General features: G+C 45.5%; 1 protein-coding gene and 1 long non-coding RNA gene across 7 annotated transcripts in view; one reads left to right on the top strand and one right to left on the bottom strand.

Annotated features, from left to right (window-relative positions):
* The window catches only part of TRIM2 (tripartite motif containing 2), a 128,101-nt gene that overhangs the window by 10,871 nt on the left and 95,701 nt on the right, over positions 1–21,529 (top strand). The window contains exon 1 of one of the 5 annotated variants that reach the window (XM_061383948.1): positions 8,259–8,381. The exons of 3 other annotated variants lie outside the window; for them this stretch is intronic. The gene's annotated coding sequence lies outside the window, so the exon portion shown is untranslated. Of the gene's footprint in view, positions 1–8,258; positions 8,382–21,529 lie in introns of those variants that run through there. One more of the 5 variants, XM_061383946.1, reaches the window with a different exon arrangement.
* Positions 1,984–13,132, bottom strand: LOC133228502 (uncharacterized). 2 transcript variants are annotated; one of them, XR_009730229.1, is made up of 3 exons: positions 9,528–13,132; positions 6,520–9,417; positions 1,984–3,714 (listed from the first exon to the last, which is right to left on the bottom strand). It is a non-coding gene; the product is annotated as an uncharacterized LOC133228502 (long non-coding RNA). The 2 variants fall into 2 exon arrangements; XR_009730228.1 differs by lacking the exon at positions 1,984–3,714 and having other exon boundaries at positions 7,699–9,417; positions 9,528–9,674; positions 10,357–10,580.

Genomic DNA, 21,529 nt, shown 5'->3' with positions numbered 1-21,529 from the left:
TGCTTTGGATGATAGTTAATTGTGTTTGTCTTGACCTTCTATTTGTCATCCAACTCCTGATTATGGGAAACAAATCTTATTCCTCTGTGTGCCCAGAGCAGTACCTTGTATGATGTGTGTGCTCAGTAGACAGTTGGACCTGTGCCTATATGTGTATGGTGTTAGAGAATGTTCAACTTTCATTCTTTACATTTAGCTGTCCAGTTTTCCCTGCACCATTTATTGAAGAGACTGTCTTTTTTCCACTGCGTATTCTTACCTTGTTTGTCATAGATGAATTGACCATATGCACATGGATCCATTTCTGAGCTTTCTATCCTGCTGCATTGATCTGTGTCTGTTTTTGCATCAGTACCCTACTGGTTTGATGACTGTAGCTTTACAGTATAGTCTGAAGTCAGGGAGCTTGATTCCTCTAGCTCCAATTTCCTTTTGTGTGATTGCTGTGGCAATCTGCAGTGTCTTTTGTGTTTCCATAGAAATTAACAATTTTATTGCCCTAGTTCTGTGAAAAATGCCATTGGTAATTTGAGAGCACTGCATTGAATCTGTAGATTGCCTTGAATAGTATAGTCTTTTGACAATGTTGATTCTTCCAGTCCAAGAATATGATATATCTTTCCATCTCTGTGTCAGCTTCAATTTCTTTCATCAATGCCTTATAAGTTTTGAAGTACAGGGCTTTTGCCTCCTTAGGTAGGTTTATTCCTAGGCATTTCATTTTAATTGAAGGATAATTGCTTTACAGAATTTTGTTGTTTTCTGTCAAACATCAGCATGAATCAATAGGTATACATATGTCCCCTCCCTCCCATCGCCCTCCCCACCCCACCCCTCTAGGTTGATACAGAGCCCCTGTTTGAGTTCCCTGAGTCATACAGCAAATTCCCATTGGCTATCTATTTTACATATGGTAATGTAAGTGTCCATGTATTTTATTTTTGATGTGATGGTAAATGGGATTATTTCCTTTATTTCTCTTTCTGATCTTTTGTTGTTAGTGTATAGAAATGTGACAGATTTCTGTGTATGGACCTATAACTGAATGAACATGGGCTCTTTCCAGCTGTTTCCAACAGTACCCAGCAGTCAGTGCCTGCTCTGAGGAGTTGAAGACTGCTCTACAGGCAGAGGAGCAGAAGGCGAGGTTAGAGATGTCCCAAAGCACTGGGCAGTAGCAGTCAGGAAGCCCAGCCCTCCACAAGAATCTGCCAGGGAATACCTTCAACTTAGACACACGATGTGTCAAATACTACTCTTTACTTCCTCTCTGGGTCCTGAGAACTTTATCTGTGAAGTTTTACCTTCTCTCACTGTTTCACAAACTTGTAGAGATTAATTAATTCCCCAAAGAATCCCATTTCTCCAATCATAAATTGAACACAATAGATTTGCCCTGCAACCCATTTCAGATCCCCCAGAGGTGTTCATTTAGAGAAAAGATTAAAATCAAGGACTGCATAAATATAATTTTAGAATAAAACAAAGAGAGTAAGGAAATAAGGCATAAGATTAAGTTCCTTTGAACATGTGTTTACTGTGCTGCAAGTTTTCACAAAGCCTTGTCTTGGGCGCTGAGGATGATCCAAAGATTAAACAGGACATCAATCTCATTCATTAGATTCCGAGAGACTATAGCCTTATAGCAGGAAGGGAAGGACTGGAGAGGGATGGAGGCATATGTGTGTTTGGGGTGGGGGCGGGGGGTACCGTACAGGACTGCAGTCTGGGGTGGGACCAGAGAGAGATGAGAAATAATTGGGTGGTGGAGACACAAGAGACTTGGATTCAATCCCTGGGTTGGGTAGATCCCTGGAGGAGGGCACTGGCAACCCACCCAGTATTCGTGCCTGGGGAATCCTATGGACAAAAGAGCCAGTGGGCTACAGTATCCACGGGGTCACCAAAGAGTCGCACAGGAGGATCCTGAGCACAATTTGCTACACTTGTATGGGGGTGGGGGGTAGGCAGCAGTTCCCACCACCACCACCAAGCAATCTTCTGCAACACCAGCAGGGTGTCCTACAGTCCAATTCAGTTCCGACACTGATCGCTGGAGAGCGAGTGCATCAGAGCCCACAGGCCAAGGGTTTGGTCTCACAAGACCGCACCCTCCACTCCCCCACCTACCGCCACTCCCTTCTGAAGCCAGTCACAAGGCCAGGTTAGCACCTGTGCTTCTGGTCCACCACCTATAGGTGGGGGTTTAAATGACCCCCTCCTTAGGGTCAGTTCACTTGCTAGAGCAGCTCACAGCACTCAGAGAAACGCTTTACTTACTAGATCACCAGTATTATGGAAGGATATAACTCAGGAAGGGATGGGTGGAGAGAGACACGGGGCGAGGGCGGGGGAAGGCTGAGGAGCCTTGGGGCCTCTCCAGGGACACTCCTCTCCCTGAATCTCCGTGTGCTCCCCAGCCTGGCTCTCAGAACTATGTCCTTCTGAGTTTTTGTGGAGGCTTCATTGCATAGGCATGATTGGTTAAATCACGGGTCAGTGGAAACTGATCAACCTCCAGCCCTTCTCTCCTCCCTAGAAGTCAGGGTGTGGGACTGAGCATTCCAGCCAGCCTCTATCCTTCCGGTGTGATCCACAAGTCACCTCATTAACATAACAAGACACACTTATGGGTCTTATCACTCAGGACAGTTCAAGGGTTTTAGGAAGCTCTGTGCCAGAAATGGAACGAAGACCGAATGTGTACTTCTTCTTATAAATCACAATATCATAGAGTGGGATTCAGATAAAATAGGGAAGGCTTTAGGAAAAATAACAAAACCCAAAGTTCTAAGTCAGTAATGGATATAAGATGTGATATGAGACAGGTTGTTTTGGGGGGAAAAATGGTATTTAACCCAACCCAGTGCATCTGTCAATGTTCTTAGATACTGACAATGCTAGTTAGTTTGAGCATGAAGAGAATTTATTAAAGAATTTTATTAAAACACCCTCAAGACAGTGAAAGAATAACCTACAGGATGAGAGGAAATATTCTCAAATCATTTTCCATTAAGAGACTTATTTCCAGGATATAAAAATTAAACACTAAAAGATAAATTTAAAAAGACAATTAAGAATGGGCAAAGAATGATGGTTGCACAACAATGTGAATAAATGTACTTAATATCACTGAACTGTGCACTTAAAAATGATTAAAGTGCTTACGATTGTGGATTTTTTTTTAGCAAATTTACAAAAATTCGAATGGGTATGGTGCAGAAAGGGGGACCCCTTCCAGGGCCTGAGGGTTGGCTCTTGCCTAACACTTGGAAATGAATTGTTCAGAGAGACCCTCGTGTTGACAAAGCAAGAGCGTTTATCGGAAAAGGGGCTCGTGGGCAGAGAGCAAGAGGGCGGGGGGACCCGGGAGGACTGCGCTCCACGTGCCTCAGTCTCAGGTGAGCCACCTAACCCCACCTAACCCCCTAACCCGGGTTAGGTGCCGGGTTACCTCTGGCCAGTCATTCTGACTCAGGGCTCTTCCGAGGGGAACAAGCATCACTCAGGATGGATCTTATTGAGAAGGATTCTGGGAGCTTGGCCGGACATATGAACTGGCATCTCCTCTGTCCTTTGGACCTGTTCTGAATTCTTCTGGTTGGTGGCAGCCTCTTGGTTTCAAGTTCTTTACCAGAAGCTCCTGTTGCAGGATGACTCGTGCAGGTGGTTACTATGGTGCCTGGCCAGGTCAGGTAGTTTGGGACAGTTCCCCTAACACGTAAAGGATTTTAATAGACATTTTTTCAGAGATGATACACAAATGGTCAAGAAGCACATGAAAAGATATTCAGCATAATTAGTCATTACGAAAATGCCAGTCAAAACCACAATGAGATACCACTTTATGCCCACTAGGAGATTAGAACCCTAATGTATTTCTAGTGATAGTGTAACATGATGTAACTGCTTTAGAAAACAGTCTGGCAGTTCCTCAAATTTTTCAACATAGAATTATCCTATGACCCAGGAATTCTCCTAGATATATACCCAAGATAAATGAAAATATATGTTCATACAAAAACGTGCACACAAATGTTTAAACAGCATTATTCATACTAGCCAAAAAGTGAAAACAATCCACGAAATAAACGAAATGTAGTATATCCAGACAATGAAATATTATTTGGCAATACAAGGAATGATGCACTCGTTCGTGCTACAATACGGATAAATCTTAAAAAATTTTTTCATCAGTTAAAGAAGCCAGAACCAAAAACAAAAAGACCACATGGTATATGCCTCCATTCATGTGAAATGCCCAGAACAGGCAAATCCCTAGAGACACAAAGTAGATTAGTGGTGGCTCGGGGCTGGGAGGAGGGGGAAATGGGGAGTGATCACGGGTGCACGTGAGGTTTCTCTTCAGGGTGATGAAAACGTCCTGGACGTAGAGAGTGGACTTAGATGCTTGCACAATCTTGTGAATATACTAAAAGCCACTGGGTTGTACCCTTTTTTTGAAGATTCATTTTTTAAAAATTGAAGTATAGTTGATTTACAGTGTTGCATTACTTTCAGTGTCTAGCAAAGAGATTCAGTCATATACACACACATATATGTATCTTGTTGGTTATCTAGCATCTATATATGGATTACACAGTTTAAATGGATGAATTTTATAGTGTGTGAATTATATCTCAATAAAGCCAGTTATTTTTTTTTTTTTTTTCCAAGACTATTACATGGCTCAGAGAATCTCCGAGTAATCCAGAGAATTAGACTTAGAGGTTACCCCACTGAGAACGATGCCTACATTGTGTCACAGGAAGGTTCCGGTATGAGCCCAGCACTGTTCCTCTGGGCATGTGCGTCTTGGACCTTCACCCCTGCTGGCCCTGGGCCTCCATATCTTTCTACCAGATTCCACCACCTCACAGAAAGCAGCGTCCTTAGAGTCTGCTTTCCCATATGGCTTTCATCCAGACTGAAGCCTAGCAACTATCCACCCGACTGCCAGAGCCTAGGCCACGGTGTCAAGCCCCGGCCGTAAAGGAGGCTGAGAAAGCAGGCTGGGCGTGGGGACGAGTCAAACTGATGTCCACTACCCCCAGTTCCCTCCGGGAGTTTGCTGGATAATGATGGGGTTTTTTAGATTTATTTTTTATTTTTTGAGGTCCTGTGCGGCTTGCAGGACCTTAGTTTCCCAACCAGGGATCAAATCCAGGCCCCGGCAGTGACAGCACTGAGTCCTAACGACTGGACCTCCAGGGAATTCCCTGGGCAATGATTTTAAGATCACAAAATACTGGAGCAAAGTATTTGAAGCTCATGTGTTCTGATCATTAGGTCCAACGACTAGCACACTGCCAGAGGCAATGGCGATTTCTAGCTCTGTCTGGCCTGACTTGGGAAGCACTTGGCGATGTTGATGACCCCTCTCAACACGTCTCTTCATTGTGTCATCCTTCTCGTACCTTCTAATCGTCTTTTTCTCACTTTCCACCCAGAGCTGCTCTTTTAGCCACTTCAAACTGGTGTTTCTCTACAACTCCGTATTGAATCCCACTCGATAACTTAATTTGCACTGTGAATGTTATGGGTTGAATTGTGTCCCACTAAAATCCCTCTGTTGAAATCCTCACAGCCAGTACCTCAGAATGTGACTTTCTATGCAAATACAATTTCAAAATAGATAGAAATAAGGGCAGATGTAAGTGGTTACAATGAGTTCATACTGGAGTGGCTGCTACTGCTAAGTCACTTCAGTCGGGTCTGACTCTGTGTGACCCCATAGACGGCAGCCCACCAGGCTCCCCTGTCCCTGGGATTCTTCAGGCAAGAACACTGGAGTGGGTTGCCATTTCCTTCTCCAATGCATGAAAGTGAAAAGTGAAAGAGAAGTCGCTCAGTTGTGTCCGACCCTCAGCGACCCCATGGACTGCAGCCTTCTAGGCTCTTCCATCCATGGGATTTTCCAGGCGAGAGTACTGGACTGGGGTGCCATTGCCTTCTCCGATACTGGAGTGGGGTGACCTCTAATCCAGTATCCAGGGTGCGTGCTGAGTCCCTTCAGTCGTGTCTAACTCTGTGCAACACTATGGACTGTAGCCCGTTAGGCTCAGTTGTCCATGGGATTCACCAGGAAAGGAATACTGCAGTGGGTTGCCCTCTTCTAAGGGATCTTCCCGCCCCAGGGATCAAACCTGCGTCTCTTAAGTCTCATCTCTTGCCTTGGCAGGCAGGCTCTTTACAACTAGCACCACCTGGGAAGCCCCAGTCCAGTATCACTGGTGTTTTTATAGAAAGGGGACAATTGGACGCAGACCCTCACACAGGGAGAAGGTCCTGTGATTGAAGTTATCCTGCCACAAGTCAGGAACTATCAGAAGCCAGGGGAGAGTCCTGGCACAGATCCTTTCCTGGGGCCCTCAAGGGAGCATGGCTCTGTTCACCCACTGAACTTGGATCTTTAGCCTCTAGAACTATGAGACAATAAATTTCTGTTGTTTAAGCCACTCCGTTGGTGGTATGGAAGCTCTAACAAATGTTGTGTATTTCCTTTACTCCTGTACTTACCTTCTTCTTCTAAGTGGTGTGTGTTTGCATGTTCAGTTGCTCAGTTGTGTCCAACTCTTTGCAACCCTATAAACTAGGGCCCACCAGGCTCCTCTGACAATGGGATTCTCCAGGCAAGAATACTGGAGTGGGTTGCCATCTCTCCCTCCAGGGGATCTTCCGGACCCAGAAATTGAACCAGCGTCTCCTTGCGCCACCTGCGTTGGCAGGCAGATTCTTTTACCACTGAGGCATCTGGGAAGCCCTCTTATAAATGGAAAATGGTCTAATTTATATTTTTAGCTCGTAATACCCCAAATACTGCATAGGTCCATGTGGCAGGCTTGCCTGCTGCAACATTTGCAGTTGGATAGCCCACAGAAACCAGAAACCACTTGTTTCCTCGTCTTCATTTGTCTCTCGGTGAGGGGCACCCTCCATCTACCCCGCTGGCCATGTCAGAAGCCTGAGTGCCTGCCTACAGCTCTGCTCCCCCTTGCGTCTTGGCAACAAATCCTAAAGGTTCCACCTGTGGCATATCTTTGGAGTACTTCTCATCCATCCCAGCCCCACCTCCACTCCTTTCCTAGACTGTCTTCCTTCAGATGCCTTGCACAACCGATCTCTCTGAAACGCAAATCAAATCAAGTCACTTATCTGCTTTAAAATTCTTCAGAGAGGCCTCGCCGCGTGCAAAGGTCAGAAATGAGCCAATAAGATCTTTATGATCTGACTCCTTGCTGTCCTGCATAATCCCGTCTCTCACCATTGCACCTCTCATCTGCTTTCTGCGGTCATTCAGATGTTCAGATCTTCTTCCTCTTCATTCCACCTGATGCCCGTTCAGTCTTCAGAACTCAATGGCAGCCTCCTCTGGGGAAGCCTGCCTTGATTTCCAGCATGATTCAAAACCCATTTCAGTGTTCCTGTAACCCTCTGGACATGGACTATTACAGCAGTTTCACAACCGCTGAAATCATTGGTTTCCACTCCCCTTCCCCTGCCCTGCTACTAGTTAGGCACTTTCGAGTAGAGCCCTCAGGTTTTTTCCGTCAGTGTTTCCCCAGCCTCGTGCCTGGCACAGAGGAGGCACGCAAATGTTTCTAGGCGGAAGGAAGGGGAGGGGACGGAGCGGGGAGATTCCCTACCTCGATCTAATTTACAGAATAAAATGGAAGACCTTGAGACAGTAATTTCTCCTCGTTTTCCGTGCTCATTGTCAGAATTTACTTAAACGCAGAGATGTTTTTTTCCTTCTCTCCCTTTGGGGGTTGTGATCGCTTTGAATAATGAGCCATTCTGTTCTGGAGGCTGGCCCTTTACAGCCGCGTCAAACTGAAGTCATTCCCCCGAAGGGACAGACTTTGCAGCGTGTTTACAGAGCTGGGGGAGGAAGCGTGCGCGGGAGCAGCCCCGAGGACCGCGCCCACCCTTCCCCTGCCCCAGGACTGCGATCTGCCCTCCCCCGGGAGCCGGCCGCCGAGCCCGCAGTCTGCGCGCGGGGGAAGCTGTCTGGACAGGGGCGCCGCATTGCGTGCGCTTCGCCTGCCTTTTGTGCGGGGATTAGCGCCGCGCCGGGGCCGGGAAAGCGGCGGGCGCCGGGCGGCGCGTAATCCAGGATTTGCCGGGGCCGCGCGGTTGATGGAAAACAGATGTCTCAGCCCCGGGCCTGAGCACGGGATGGAAGTGACCGACCCGAGAGCCTGTTGGAAGCGAGGACGCCGAGTCCAGGCCCTCGGGGATCCAGCGGAGAGGCGGCGCTCCCTCGGCTCGTCCGCTTTCGCAGCTTTAGCCTAGAGCCCGAAATCGCCGGCGGGTGCGCGGCTTCAGCCGCCGCGGGCCGCACACGCCGCTCCAGTCGCCGAGCGCGTCGCCGTCGCGCGGTAAGTCGTGGTTGCTGGACGGCGGCCCGCGCTGCGCGTGGGCGGCTGCGCCCGTGGGCTGGGCCGCGTCACCCGGAGCCGCCCCTCCTGGCGCCGGCTCGGAGATCGCGGAGCGCGGAGCCGGCGGAGACTCGGCTTCCGGGCCCTGGTCCGCCGGCCGGGGCGGGGGCTGGTGCTGCGGGAGCCGGGAACCCGCCACCCGCCCCGCGCCTGCCCCGCTCTCCGGGGGCCGAGACCCTCCGCCAGTCCGGAAAGGGGCGAGCCCAGCTCGCTTTCCTCGTCATTTTGCAACTGAGAGAAAAAGATATTCTGTAACCTTACAGCGCGCGATTTAATAACTGTCGAAAAGATGGATTTCCTTCTCTCTGTCTCGTTACATTTCGGTTGTTTTCCTCCAACCAACTCCTGAAACCGGGTTCCTTCCTAAGTAGCTTCCACTCTGATCCTCTGCCCAAGTTGATACTGCAAGTCTGGCTTCTTGGAGGAGAGAGATGTTGATTTTTGAGGGTTTTCTGGGCTTTTGTGGATTGATACCTTCTGAAAATACATGCCCCATGTTGAAAACCGCATGGTGCGGACAAATTAGGTAAGAGTGGGAGTGGGGAGGAAGGCTGGTCTCATAAAGCGCCTGTCAGATCCCATGTTTCTATGAACCCTAAATTAGTTTCCACCTGTAATCCAATCCCACAGGAAGCTAGTTCTCTCTCCACCCTTCCCCTCCCCTCAGGATTCACCAACCTTAAGAGCAGAGACAGCTTTAGATTCAAATGCTTTTTAAGTGGTTAATTTTAAGCACCTAGACATCCAAAGAGTAGGTGAGCCCCTCGGGTGGGAGGGACTATTGTCATAGGAACAACGCTCACCAATGCTTTTTTTGTAACTTTTGCATCAATCCATAGGATATAGGGTGGGTTTGTTGCGCGACTCGTTGGTGTTTCCGGGTCCTTTACCGTGCTTGCTGGGTTCACTACCTGTCGTTCTCTTGACCTCCGGTCTCAGATGGCCACGTGATTTCATCCCTGGCAAATTTAGTTGCCTTTGGATTGAAAGGAACAAAAGAGCAGAAATGACTCAGAACCCTTGGGCTACCACAACCTGAACCAAAGATGCGAAGGATTTGATTGAGTTCTTTATGACGCACATTACCTTGTTTCCTTCCTCTTCAAATGTATCTAGCAATTAAGAGTCAATAATGGATGTGAATTTGAGGAGACTCCAGGAGGTAGTGGAGGACAGAGGAGCCCGGCATGCTGCAGTCCATGGAGTCCCAAAGAGTCAGACACAACCTAGCTGCTGAACAACAAACAACAACAATTTTAAAAGAAAACTACCTCATTCCTCCTTTAGGGTAAACCCAGATTTGGTTGAGTGGGGCATGGCCGCTTACACTAAGGAAGTGTCTTCATGGTGGAGATAATTCATATTTTGGGCTGGGGAGGGGTGGGACTGCACCAGTCTCACTCACGCCCACGTTTGTACATTCTTTTCTGTGGACCCTACCTTTTTCTTTCCACCATTTTTTATACTGTCTTATTTAGGTACATACCATGACTCTATTTTGGCTCATGGAATCTAGGATATCTACCTTTTAGAGGCAAGTTTGTTTAGCTGACTGTGTCCCCTTATCAGTATTAGAACATTTTCCCAAATCCTGCATTTGTTTTCCTGGAAAACTCTTTATCAAATCCTCCATTGGAAATTCCATTGTATCTTTCAAAAGTAAACCTGACCCAGGGATTGAACCAGTGTCTCCTGCATTGCCGGCAGATTCTTTACCATCTGAGCAACCAGGGAAGCCGTATGTGCCATAGGTCTTGAATTATTTTTCTTGCATCATCATTTTAATGTTGACTTGCATGGTTTCCTGATTGCCTGGTCAGCTTTTTGTTCCTGCTTCCTACTGAAACACAAATGGAAAGAACTTCTCACCTTTCTTCTCACATTTCTTCACACTGAACAGAGCATACGCACTGACCTTTTATTTGGTTTATCCTTGGCTTGAATTCTGTCCTTGGAATTTCTGTCCACTGCTTGCTTTAGAAAGAGGCTGGATATTTACCCTGGGGCTCAGGCGTGATATGTTTATTTGGCCTTGTCTGAGCAGCAGTAACTCATCACCACTCCAGCTATTGCTTGATGAGAATTCGGCCTACTCAACAGAGATATAACCCAGTCTGGTAATTGGCACTTTCAAAGTGCCGTCCTGAAATCCTAAAACCTGGGAAGATAACATGATCAGAACCTTCTCCTTCTCTTATTACTGAAAATGACACTGCTTGGTTTGCAGTAAATCCATCTTGGATTGTAAATCCCCCAAAGATGACCTTAGTTTGATTTGCACAGGTTCTGAAGGTTGATGCTGGCAGGTGTTGGCAGGGTGCTTTTGATGCTGCTGCTAATGAGGCAGATAGAAACGGTGATGGTTTTCCTTTGGGGTTTCATGAGAAAATACCTTCGTGGATATCTGTTTGCGAGGCCTCTCTGAGACTGTTATCTTAAATATTTTGCGTCAGAGCTGAGGCTCTGTCGTTTTCCATCACCAGCATTATTTCTTATCCTCTTAGATATCAGACCTTAAGACTGGCCTGCCTGTTGACAGGTCTAAAAAAGTCAGTGCCAGTTATCTAAGAGTTTAGTTTATTTTCTCTGCAAGAAAATGGTAAGTCTTTGATATGGCTAGTATTTGTTCCTAGAGTTAGAAGAATTGGTAAATGCAGCCTTCGAGATAAGTAGCTAGAGAGGAAACGAAGGGGAGGAAATCTAATGACACTGAGCGAATTGTTTACCAGCCACTCAGCTTTTATGTATTTTTGAAGAGTGGAGTGGTAATTCCACCTCAGAAAGTGAGCTCCTTGGCAAATACGGATACTGGCTCCTTGCTATGTAAAACTATTAGTTTTGCATATCCTCTCTTTGAATCTCATCTTGATCCTAGAACTGAAATATCCTCTCCCTAGAATTTACAATACTTTCTTTTTTTTCATAACATACTGGATGTCTGGATGAAATTTATTTAGGCAGAAGAGCTGGCCAGAAAGATTAGGATGTGTCCTTGAGTCAAACAAAAACACTGTGTCGGTCAGCATCTTTACTCATTTATGACAGTGTAGAAGGTCTCAGAAGCTGTGGAACTGGTTCACTTCCGCCCTACCTGCAGTACAATGATCAACATGCAGACTTCTGGCACCAGAGCAATTTGCACAAATATGCTGGAGGCAGTTGGAGTTCTGGAAGTTGATTAGCCATTTAAATCACTATATCTTTATGGGAAATGTTTTTCAGGTTTCAGAACGTCTGCTGTTTGAGCAATGTCTTTTTTGGTTTCAGTTTTTCTAAACCAAACTATCTAGAGAGGCATAAAGTCTGGCCGACCTGCTTGTCCCCCTCTAGGCTCAGGACTGGCGTTTTAGAACTTTCATTGCCGACCTTCAAGGATGCTGGTTTTAAGGACCAGGAAACAAACAACACGGGAAGGCTCTCAGGTTAAGACTCCTGAAAAGAGAGATCTGACGGAAGACCAAAAATGTGAAAGATTACACCCAGTTTTGTTTTAGAATGTTCTGTCCAATCAGGTAGGAGAAAGGAAAGCTGTTTTTCAAGCCCCATCTGTCAACCAACAGGATTTGTTGAACAAATATTATGTTTCAAACCCACTGCTTTATGATCTAAGAGGTACAATAGTGTAAAAGGCAGAGCAGGAGCCTTGAAGGAATTTTCAAGCTTTGGTGGTGCCATTAGACATCAATGATCATCCTTCTCCCACCTGTTCACTGATTTCCTTACCTGGGTAACCAGGTCTAGGGCTGGGCTAGGAGCCCCCTCTATAATTCAGCTCAGATGCCTGCGAGTTGATTCCTTTGGCAGCAAAAGTTGTGTTCTTGGCCCTTCAACACGACCTGGATAAAGTGACACTTTCTGTCGATCCCCAGTCCGGTACATGGTTCCATTCCTGTGATATTCCTTCCCCAGCCATCAAACAGTTCATTAATATCAAAATAACCCATAATAGGGGCATAGCAGTCCTTGAGATTTGCCTTAATTTAGAGGACAGGATCAGGTCTCTTTCATCTTGAAAACAGCCTCTCAGACTAAACAAAGACAGAATGTTCTCTTTTACTGACCACATGCAATTTATTTAAATTAGTGTTAAACATTCGACCATGGTGTGAAGACTATATTATAAACCCATCTGAAAGAATGAGTTTTCTGGGCCTTCACTGAGGGATTAAAAAAAAAAAAAGGCATTAGCCACATTGCAGGGGATTTGCATCTTGTTAGCTTGCCTGGATGTCCTCGCTGTTGGGCACAATGGCAGGGCACCTGGCTGTCTTTGTAGCTGGGCAGCCTGCCTCAGTTAGAATTCTGCTGGGAGTGGAGATAGTGAACTGGAGGCACAGGAGGGGACGGGAAAGGGCAGGAACCTGCAGGACTCAAAAGAAGGGAAGCTTGGGGTCAGTTCTGACCCCTCCCTTTTTGTGTAGTTCAAGGTTAACTCAGTTTCCTTTAGTTTTAATATGTTTTTAATTCAAGTATAGTTGATTTGCAGTGTTGTGTTCATTTCTGCTGTACAGCAAAGTGATTTAGTTCTGCATATGCATACATATATGTACATTCTTTTTTTAATATTCTTTTCCATTATGGTTTATCATAGGATATCGAATGTAGTTCTCTGTGCCATAGAGTAGGACCTTGTCTATCCATTCTACGTGTAACAGCTTACCTCTGCTAATCTCAACCTCCCACTCCATCCTTCTTCCAAACCCCGCCCCCTTGGCAACCACAAGTCCATGATTATGTTTCTGCTTCATAGGTTATTTGTATTTTGATCCCACGTGTAAGTGACATGGTATTTGTCTTTCTGACTTCCTCCGAATGGTGGTCCCTAGGTCCATCCAGGTTGTTGCAGGTGGCCTTATTTCATTCTTTTTGCGGCTGAGTACTACTCCAATGCATGTATGTGCCTTGTCTTCCTCTCCATTCATCTGTTGATGGACATGTAGGTTGTTTCCATGTCTTGACTATTGAGAATTTTCTGCTATGACCATGGATGGGGTGCATGTATCTTTTTGAATTACAGTTTTGTCTGGATGTATGCCCAGGGATGGGTTTGTTGGATCATATGGAAATTCTATTTTTACTTTTCTGGGGAACTTGCATGCTGCTTTCCATAGTGGCTACACCAACTTACATTCCCAGCAATGTAGAAGGGTTTCCTTTTCTCCACATCCTCTCCAGCATTTATTTGTAGACTTTTTATTTATTTTTAATTATTTTTATTTTTCTGGCTGTGCCTCACAGCTTATGGGATCTTAGTTCTCCAACCAGGGGCTAAACCCTTACTCCTTGACTACCAGGGAATTCTCTGTAGACTTTTTGATGATGGACATTCTGACGGGTGTGAGGTGATACCTCATTATGGTTTTGATTTGCATTTCTCTGGTGATTAGAGATGCTGAGCATCTTTTCCTGCAGCACAGCCTGTCTCGGTGTGCATCGTCTCCCTCGTGTTGGTGAGTGAATTGTCTCCTGGTGAAGCTTGGGTCCACTGGCACCCTGGCATTGTTCAGCATATGTCCAGGGCGCCCTCTGCCTACCTCCTGCATTGGATTCTTTTTTTTTTAATTTATTTTTTATTTTATAATGGAATATAGTTAATTGACAATATTGTGTTAATTTCAGGTGTACAGCCAAGTGATTCATTTATGCATATACATATATACATTCTTTTTCAGATTATATCCCCTAGAGGTTATTATAGAATACTGAGTAGAGTTCCCTGTGCTATACAGTAGGTCCTTGCTGTTTATCTATTATCTATTTTATATATACTAGTGTGAACAGTAAGTCCCCCTACATACCAAGTTCCATTTTGAGAGCGCATTTGCAAGTCCAGTTGGTTTTGTAAGTCCAACAAAGTTAGCCTGGGTACCCAAGCAACACAGTGGGCTATATAGTACTGTACGGTAATAGTTTTATAATAATTTTCACACAAATAATACATAAAAATGCAAAAAAATTTTTAAATCTTACAGTATAGTACCTTGAAATGTTCAGTAGTACAGTACAACAGCTGGCATACAGAGTCTGACATCGAGTAAACAGGCAAGGAGTTACTGATTGGAGGAGGCAGAGGAGGGTGGGCGATGGTAGAGCTGAAGGACCATCAACAACAGGAGATGAAGGGCAAGCTGCAGTCTCATGCCTGACATTGTTGGAATGCGTGATCACATCTTTGAAAGTTCACAACTTGACAGTTTGTAGGTAGGAGACTTATATATGTTAATCCCAAACTCCTAATTTATCCCTCCCCCATCTTTCCCCTTTGTAGCCATATTGTGTGAGTCTGTTTCTATTTTGTAAGTAAGTTCATGTGTATCTTTTTTTTTTAAGATTTCACATGTAAGTGATATCATATGATATTTGTCTTTGACTTACTTCACTTAGGATGATAATCCATCCATGTTGCTGCAAATGGCATTATTCCATTCTTTTTTATGGCTGAGTAATATTCCATTGTGTATATGTGCCACATCTTTATCCATTCCTCTGTTGATGGACACCTAGGTTATTTCCATGTCTTGGCTATTGTAAGTAGTGCTGAGACGAACATTGGGATGTATGTATCATTGAGAATTATGGTTTTCTCTGGATGTATCCCCTAAAGTGGAATTGCTGGATCATATAGTAGCTCTGTTTTTAGTTTTTAAGAAACCTCCATACTAGTCTCCATAATAGTTGTGTAATTTACAGTCCCACCAGCATTTATTGTTTGTAGACATTTTGATGATGGCCATTCTGACCAGTGTGAAGTGATACCTCATTTTGGTTTGCATTTCTCTACTAATTAGCGATACTGAGCTTCTTTAAATATGCTTTTTGACCATCTGCTTGTCTTCTTTGGAGAAATGTCTATTTAGATATTCCTGCCTTGGATTCTGCTTATGAAAAGCAAAATAATTGCCAGATTAGTGAAAGAAGGAGATAATAAAAGTGAACCTCTAAGGAATGTGAGCACAAGCCGGGATATCCCCCTTCTTTTAGCATGACCAGTCAGAAGTTACCCACGAGAAGTGGATAAAAAGATACTCAAATAGGCTGAATGTTTATGTCTTGATAGCAGCAGAACAGAAATGGCAAAAATTACATGTCTTTCTCTGGTAAATCATAGCCAACGATGAAACCACTGATCAAGGGCAAACTTAACAAATAGCTACAGAATGTAGCCTCCAGATACCTGGTGCCATGAAGAAGTCTTTTTTCACTAAGTTATTTCCATTTTAGAGAAGCAGTGCCCATCAGCCTGTTGTGCCACACACCCTAGAACAAACGAGCCTGAGATGACAGATACTTTCTTTCGTCCCAGATCACACAGAAGTCACATAGTCTTGCTGTACAAGGCAGTGATGTGACTGGGTGCCATATGCTTAGAAGAAGGATGAGCAGAGGCTAACGGGGTGGGGTGGGGGGTCTTCTGTTTTTGCCTATTTTCAGCCATCAAGTAGCAATTACCCTTAAAGTGGCCTTCATCCCCTTCCTCCCCAAATATCTCAGTCCAGAAATCTGAAGTACAAAGAAATTGATGCCTAAAGGCTACAACCCACTGGAAGCTGCCAAGCCCCACCCCCCACCCAGACAACAGGAGAAGATCTAGGAGCTTGAAACAGGAAGAAGTGGGAGGGTGGTGGGGGGAGGGAGTCTGTGCAAAGTATTCCTTTTTGCCCCATTACTCTTAATGTCTCTGCTTCAGCTCCAGACCCCACAGGGGAAGGTATGTTTTATTCATTTTTAAAATGATCTCATTGAAAGAAAAAAATCATTTGGATCTGTCTGGGATTTCCTCTATAAGGCTTTTACTTGTAGTCCACCTAACTGCTTAAACAAAATTTCTGAATTTTTAATAAGCATCTATTACAGATCAAATTCACACTACTTTCTAAAAAGCCTTTGCATGTCAAGAATGGGAAATAATTAAGAATTTGCTTTGAATAGTTAAAAGCAGTTTCTGTAATGGGAGAGGGCCAGATATGTTGAGTTATGAAATTCTGAATTCCGTCTGCATGGGAGCTGGTTTTCATTTGCAACGTAGTACAAGATATTCTTGGCATGTTTGGGGCTTATTCCACACAGGATGCTCCATGCTGGAACTAAATCTAAGTAGAACTAAATAGATTTCTTTTCTTAGATATTTTTCCGAAACCATTTCCTCTCCATCAAGTCCCTTGGATAAAGGCATTCACCAAAGCACTGCCAGGTCTGGGTCTTTTAGTATTCAGTCTGCATTATTCAGCCATTCAGCGGGGACCTGTTGATAGGTGGTCAGTAGGGACAGGAGGTCACCAACAGACCAGAGAGATGGCGTCACTCCCAGTGGAGACACTCAGACCTCCTACTTGTCTCCTAGATCTATTTTCCAGGCCGTAGAGACCCAGAGCCCAGTTTTCTGAATTTTACACATAAAAAACAGCTGAAATACTTACTAACATGCAGTCTGTATTTGGCATCTGAAACTTGAGACCGACCACGCAAAATTGTTGGCCAAGGTTTAAAGTTTGTGAAACAAATATCAAAGGTGAAATGAAAGAAGTTAATTTAATCCCTTTTAAAAAGAAACGTTCAATTAAGAAAAACAAGTCTAAATTCATATGCCTGCGGAAAGATTGCTGGTCTGGAAACATGAATACTCACCAAACGCATCGACTCCATGTAACACCACAGTGTGTCTTCTTTGGAAACTGGACTTTGGCTTTTTTGATATGCTCATGGAATGAACCATATTGAGATTGTAAATTGACAGAGGTCGACCTGCTTTTTTAAAAAATTTATTTATTTGACTCTGCCGGGTCTTAGTTGCGGCATGTGGGATCTAGCTCCCTGGCTTGGGATAGAACCCATGCTGCGTGATCTGGGAGCCTGGAGTCTTAGCCACTGGAGCACCAGGGAAGTCCTCAACCTGCTTTTTGTATTTCAGCAGTTTTGGCAATTCTTGATTAGCTTTCAGTCATAAAACCAGTAGAACTAAGTGACCAAATAAAACCAGAATACAGCGTTAAACCTCTTGACTTGGGGATGACGCGTTACCTGTGGATTTATTGCACCAGAGCTGTGCGTCAGGGAGAGCCTGGGGTACTGCGTGCCCTCGGGGGGACTGAGGTGACTGCACACTGTCTGTCTTTTCTTTATGAAGATAACCCTGCTGACCCCCTGGATGTGCTCTATGGTTTGCCCCATCCTTCCTCCCGCTCTGTTAGTTGTGAAGTTTATTGCCTGCTGTGGCACAGGTCTAGAAGAGCCAGCTCACTTGGCCCGAGCCCATAGTTTCCTCAGCAGGGCAGCTAACTAGCTGAGCTAACCTGGCACTGTGATAATAATGATTTAATCTCACGTTTGAGCAAATCTTCACCTTTTAAAAATCACTTTCATGTAAATTGTTCCATCTTATCTTTACAAGGACTCTGAGAAGTAACATTTTAGAGGTAAGGAAGTCCAGTGACTTTTCGAGGAAAGGAAGAGTTTGGACTCACAGCTTTGATGTTCCTCATTGACCCAAATGCTCAGTAATGTCTGATCAGATGTTATGTAATAAAATAATAGAAGAACTGTGGGAAGCTCTGGTCAAAAAGATGTTTTATTGAGTAAACAAATCTAGGGAGGTGTCTGGAAAAGTGGTTTCCAATAGGGACTTAAAATTTTACTCAAATATTAATGATAATCATGATTTAATCTCACATTTGAGCAAATGTGAGATTTAAGACCTGAGAGCATCACAAAAGAAACCGTTAGGGAACTGTGTGAACAAGTGTGATCGGGTGTCCGTGTATAAGATACAGATGACTTGACAATGACAGTTTAGAGAAAGGCGAAAAGGCAATCGGCTGAAAGATTGGTGACACTGTGATGGTGGAAGAGAGACTGATATTAGACTAAAGAATGTGTGAGGTTTTGATGGCAGAGAGAAGCAGGTGGGGGACATCGCAAGCAAAGGTGGAGAGCCATTTCCAGATAAGGACTAGAGGGAGACACGTCTGATTGGTGCGGAGACTGACCGGAAGGCCGAAGTAGGGAACTTGTGGGAATAAAGGTTGGATGGAGAGGGAGGGGTCAAATTAAAGATTTTAAGGCCAAACAGAGACATGGCATCAAATGTGTGGGCCGGGCCGGCCCCTTCTGGGCAGTGGGAGTGCGTCTCTGGCTCCCAGCAGCCGCAGGCCTTCCTTGGCTTATGGATGGGGCTCTCCCTGTGTCTTCACTTTGTCCTCCTTCTCTGTGTCCAAACTGCCTTTTTTTTTTTTTTTTTATTTTATAAGGACATCAGACATATTAGGGGCTTCCCTGGTAGCTCAGCTGGTAAGAATCCACCTACAATGTGGGAGACCTGGGTTCAATCCTTGGGTTGGGAAGATCTCTTGGAGAAGGAAATGGCTACCTCCTCCAGTATTCTTGCCTGGAGAATCCCATGGACAGAGGAGCCTGATGGGCTATAGTCCATGGGGTTGCAAAGAGTCAGACACCACTGAAGCGACTGAACACACACACACCAGACATATTGCATTAGTGTCCACTTGACAGCTTCATTTTCACTTTGTCACCTCTGTGAAGATCTGTTTCCAAATAAGGTCATATTCTGAGGTGCTGCTGCTGCTGCTGCTAAGTCGCGTCAGTTGTGTCCGACTCTGTGCGACCCCATAGACGGCAGCCCACCAGGCTCCCCGTCCCTGGTTTTCTCCAGGCAAGAACACTGGAGTGGGTTGCCATTTCCTTCTCCAATGCATGAAAGTGAAAAGTGAAAGTGAAGTCGCTCAGTCATGTCAGACTCTTAGCGACCTCATGGACTGCAGCCTACCAGCCTCCCCCGTCCATGGGATTTCCCAGGCAAGAGTACTGGAGTGGGGTGCCATCGCCTTCTCCGATTCTGAGGTACTAGGGGACTTCAGAAACATATCTTTTGTGGGGAGGGGTGTGGGAGACACAGTTTGACACGTAACGGGAGCCTTTAAAGAGTCTTGAACTGCAGCGTAAGAGGGGGAAAGGTTATTTTAGTAGAGACAAAGAACAGAACACACAGTACCCTGGGGGCAAGGGAGAGAGATACAGATGGGTACCAAAAGCTGGACAAAAAATTAGGTGAGACCTACAGACATATCAAAGGAGTATTTGAACAGCTTTCAGGAGTGGAAGTGATAATCATTCTAGAACATGGCAGTTTACAGAGCCTTTCTGCTGTGCTACGTGCGTTGATCTGATGAGCGTGTCGAATCCCAGGGCTCTGGCCTGGGAGGAGGACCATCGGGGAAGCCATCCACATGGGTGAGGGCAGCTGCGTGTGCCAAACGTGAGGCAGTGACCGGGCGGAGGCACCTGCGGGTCACGGGGACCCGAGCCGGCTGTCCTCTCTCTCGAAGTGGATTCGGACATCAGGTGCACACACGCTGGCCTCTGACCTGGGAGATGGGGTGAGATACCCGAGGGAACGGACACACGAGGGGAGCGTGGTGGGCTGGGAATTCTGGCATTGCTCGTGAGGAGCAGCAGTGTGTAAAGAGGTAGAGGAGAGACAGCAAGGTTCTGAAGAGAAAGTTGCAGCACCGCGCACTGTAGAGGCAAGAAAGCAACTAGGGGAGAGTTGACCAGGGGGTCAACCTGGGGAAGACTTGGATTTTTGTTGTTCTTCAGTTGCTCAGTCATGTCCGACTCTTGAGACCCCATGAACTGCAACACGCCGGGCTTCCTTGTCCTTCACCATCTCCTGGAGCTTGCTCAAACCCATGTCCATTGAGTCGGTGATGCCATCCAGCCATGTCATCCTCTGTCGTCCCCTTCTCCTCCTGCCCCCAATCCCTCCCAGCATCAGGGTCTTCGAACCTGATCAGTCAGCTCTTCGAATCAGATGGTCAAAGTATTGGAGCTTCCGCTTCAGCATCAGTCCTTCCGATGAGTATTCAGGGTTGATGAATTCATTGGAGAGAGCAAGTGTCAAGGAAAAGATGGTAGCCACAGGGCAGTAGGATTCAGAAAACGGTCGGGGGTTTTATTTTGAAGTCAAATTTTTTTAACATATTGATTATGAATAGAAACCACCACCACCACCCAAAGCACCACAATCAAGATAGAGAACAGGTTCTGCTCCCCTAACCTTCTGTCCTGCTGAGGGACTTTCTGAGAGGAAACCGGGGTCCATATAGTCAAAGCTGTGGTTTTTCCAGTAGTCATGTAGAGATGTGAGAGTTGGACCTTAAAGAATGGATGCTCTCCATATTTGGTGCTGGAGAAGACTCTTGAGAGTCCCTTGGCCAGCAAGGAGATGAAGCCAATCAATCTTAAGTAAATCAACCCTGAATACTCACTGGAAGGACTGATGCTGAAGCTGAAGCTCCAGTAGTTTGGCCACTTGATGGGAATAGCCGACTCAATGGAAAAGACCCTTATGCTGGGGAAAATTGAGGGCAGGAGGAGAAGGGGGTGACAGAAGAAATGAGATGGTTGGATGGCATCACTGATTCGATGGACGTGAACTCAGGCAAACTCTGGGAGATGGTGACGGACAAGGAAGCCTGGCATGCTGCATATGGGGTCATGGACAGGCGGACATGACTTGGCAACTCAACAACAACAGGGTTTGTTTGAACTCAGAAGGGAGGGAAATTATGTTAAAGGAGAAAATGATGGCAGTAAAGAAGAATGTAGGCTTAACTGAGAGAATGAGACCCTGGAGCCACTCAGAAAGGTTTAATTCTACTGAAAAGGAACATTCCTGTCTTCCTATGGAGCAGCAGGAAGAGTCTGTACATTCAGGTTCTGTGATCTATCTGGGGAGTGGATTCTTACAGTCCTGCCAGCAGAATCATTTCCTGCTGAGCAAGATGTTAAATGCCATATTCCATAACTTCCCCCTTGGAGGTATGATTTCCTATTGCAATTACTGTCTGCAAGAATTACATCAAAGTGAAGGGCAGGCACAGGGCTGGTGTGCTGTGGGCTGTGTGCCCGCAGTCTGCTGCCACTGAATACTGTAGCAACTTTAGAGCTAACAACTTCATCGTTCTCCAAAGTCAAGGCCTCAGCATCTTTTCCTGTCCCATACAGTGGAAACACTTGGCAGCCAAAAAAAGCTTCCATCCCCATAAACGTGTATTGCAGCCAGTGGATGACTC

The sequence above is a fragment of the Bos javanicus genome, chromosome 17 (assembly GCF_032452875.1).
Source record: "Bos javanicus breed banteng chromosome 17, ARS-OSU_banteng_1.0, whole genome shotgun sequence".
NCBI classification, from domain to species: domain Eukaryota; kingdom Metazoa; phylum Chordata; class Mammalia; order Artiodactyla; family Bovidae; genus Bos; species Bos javanicus.
The sequence above is the reverse complement of the archived record's forward strand: the minus strand, read 5'-3'. Positions and strand labels throughout refer to the sequence as shown.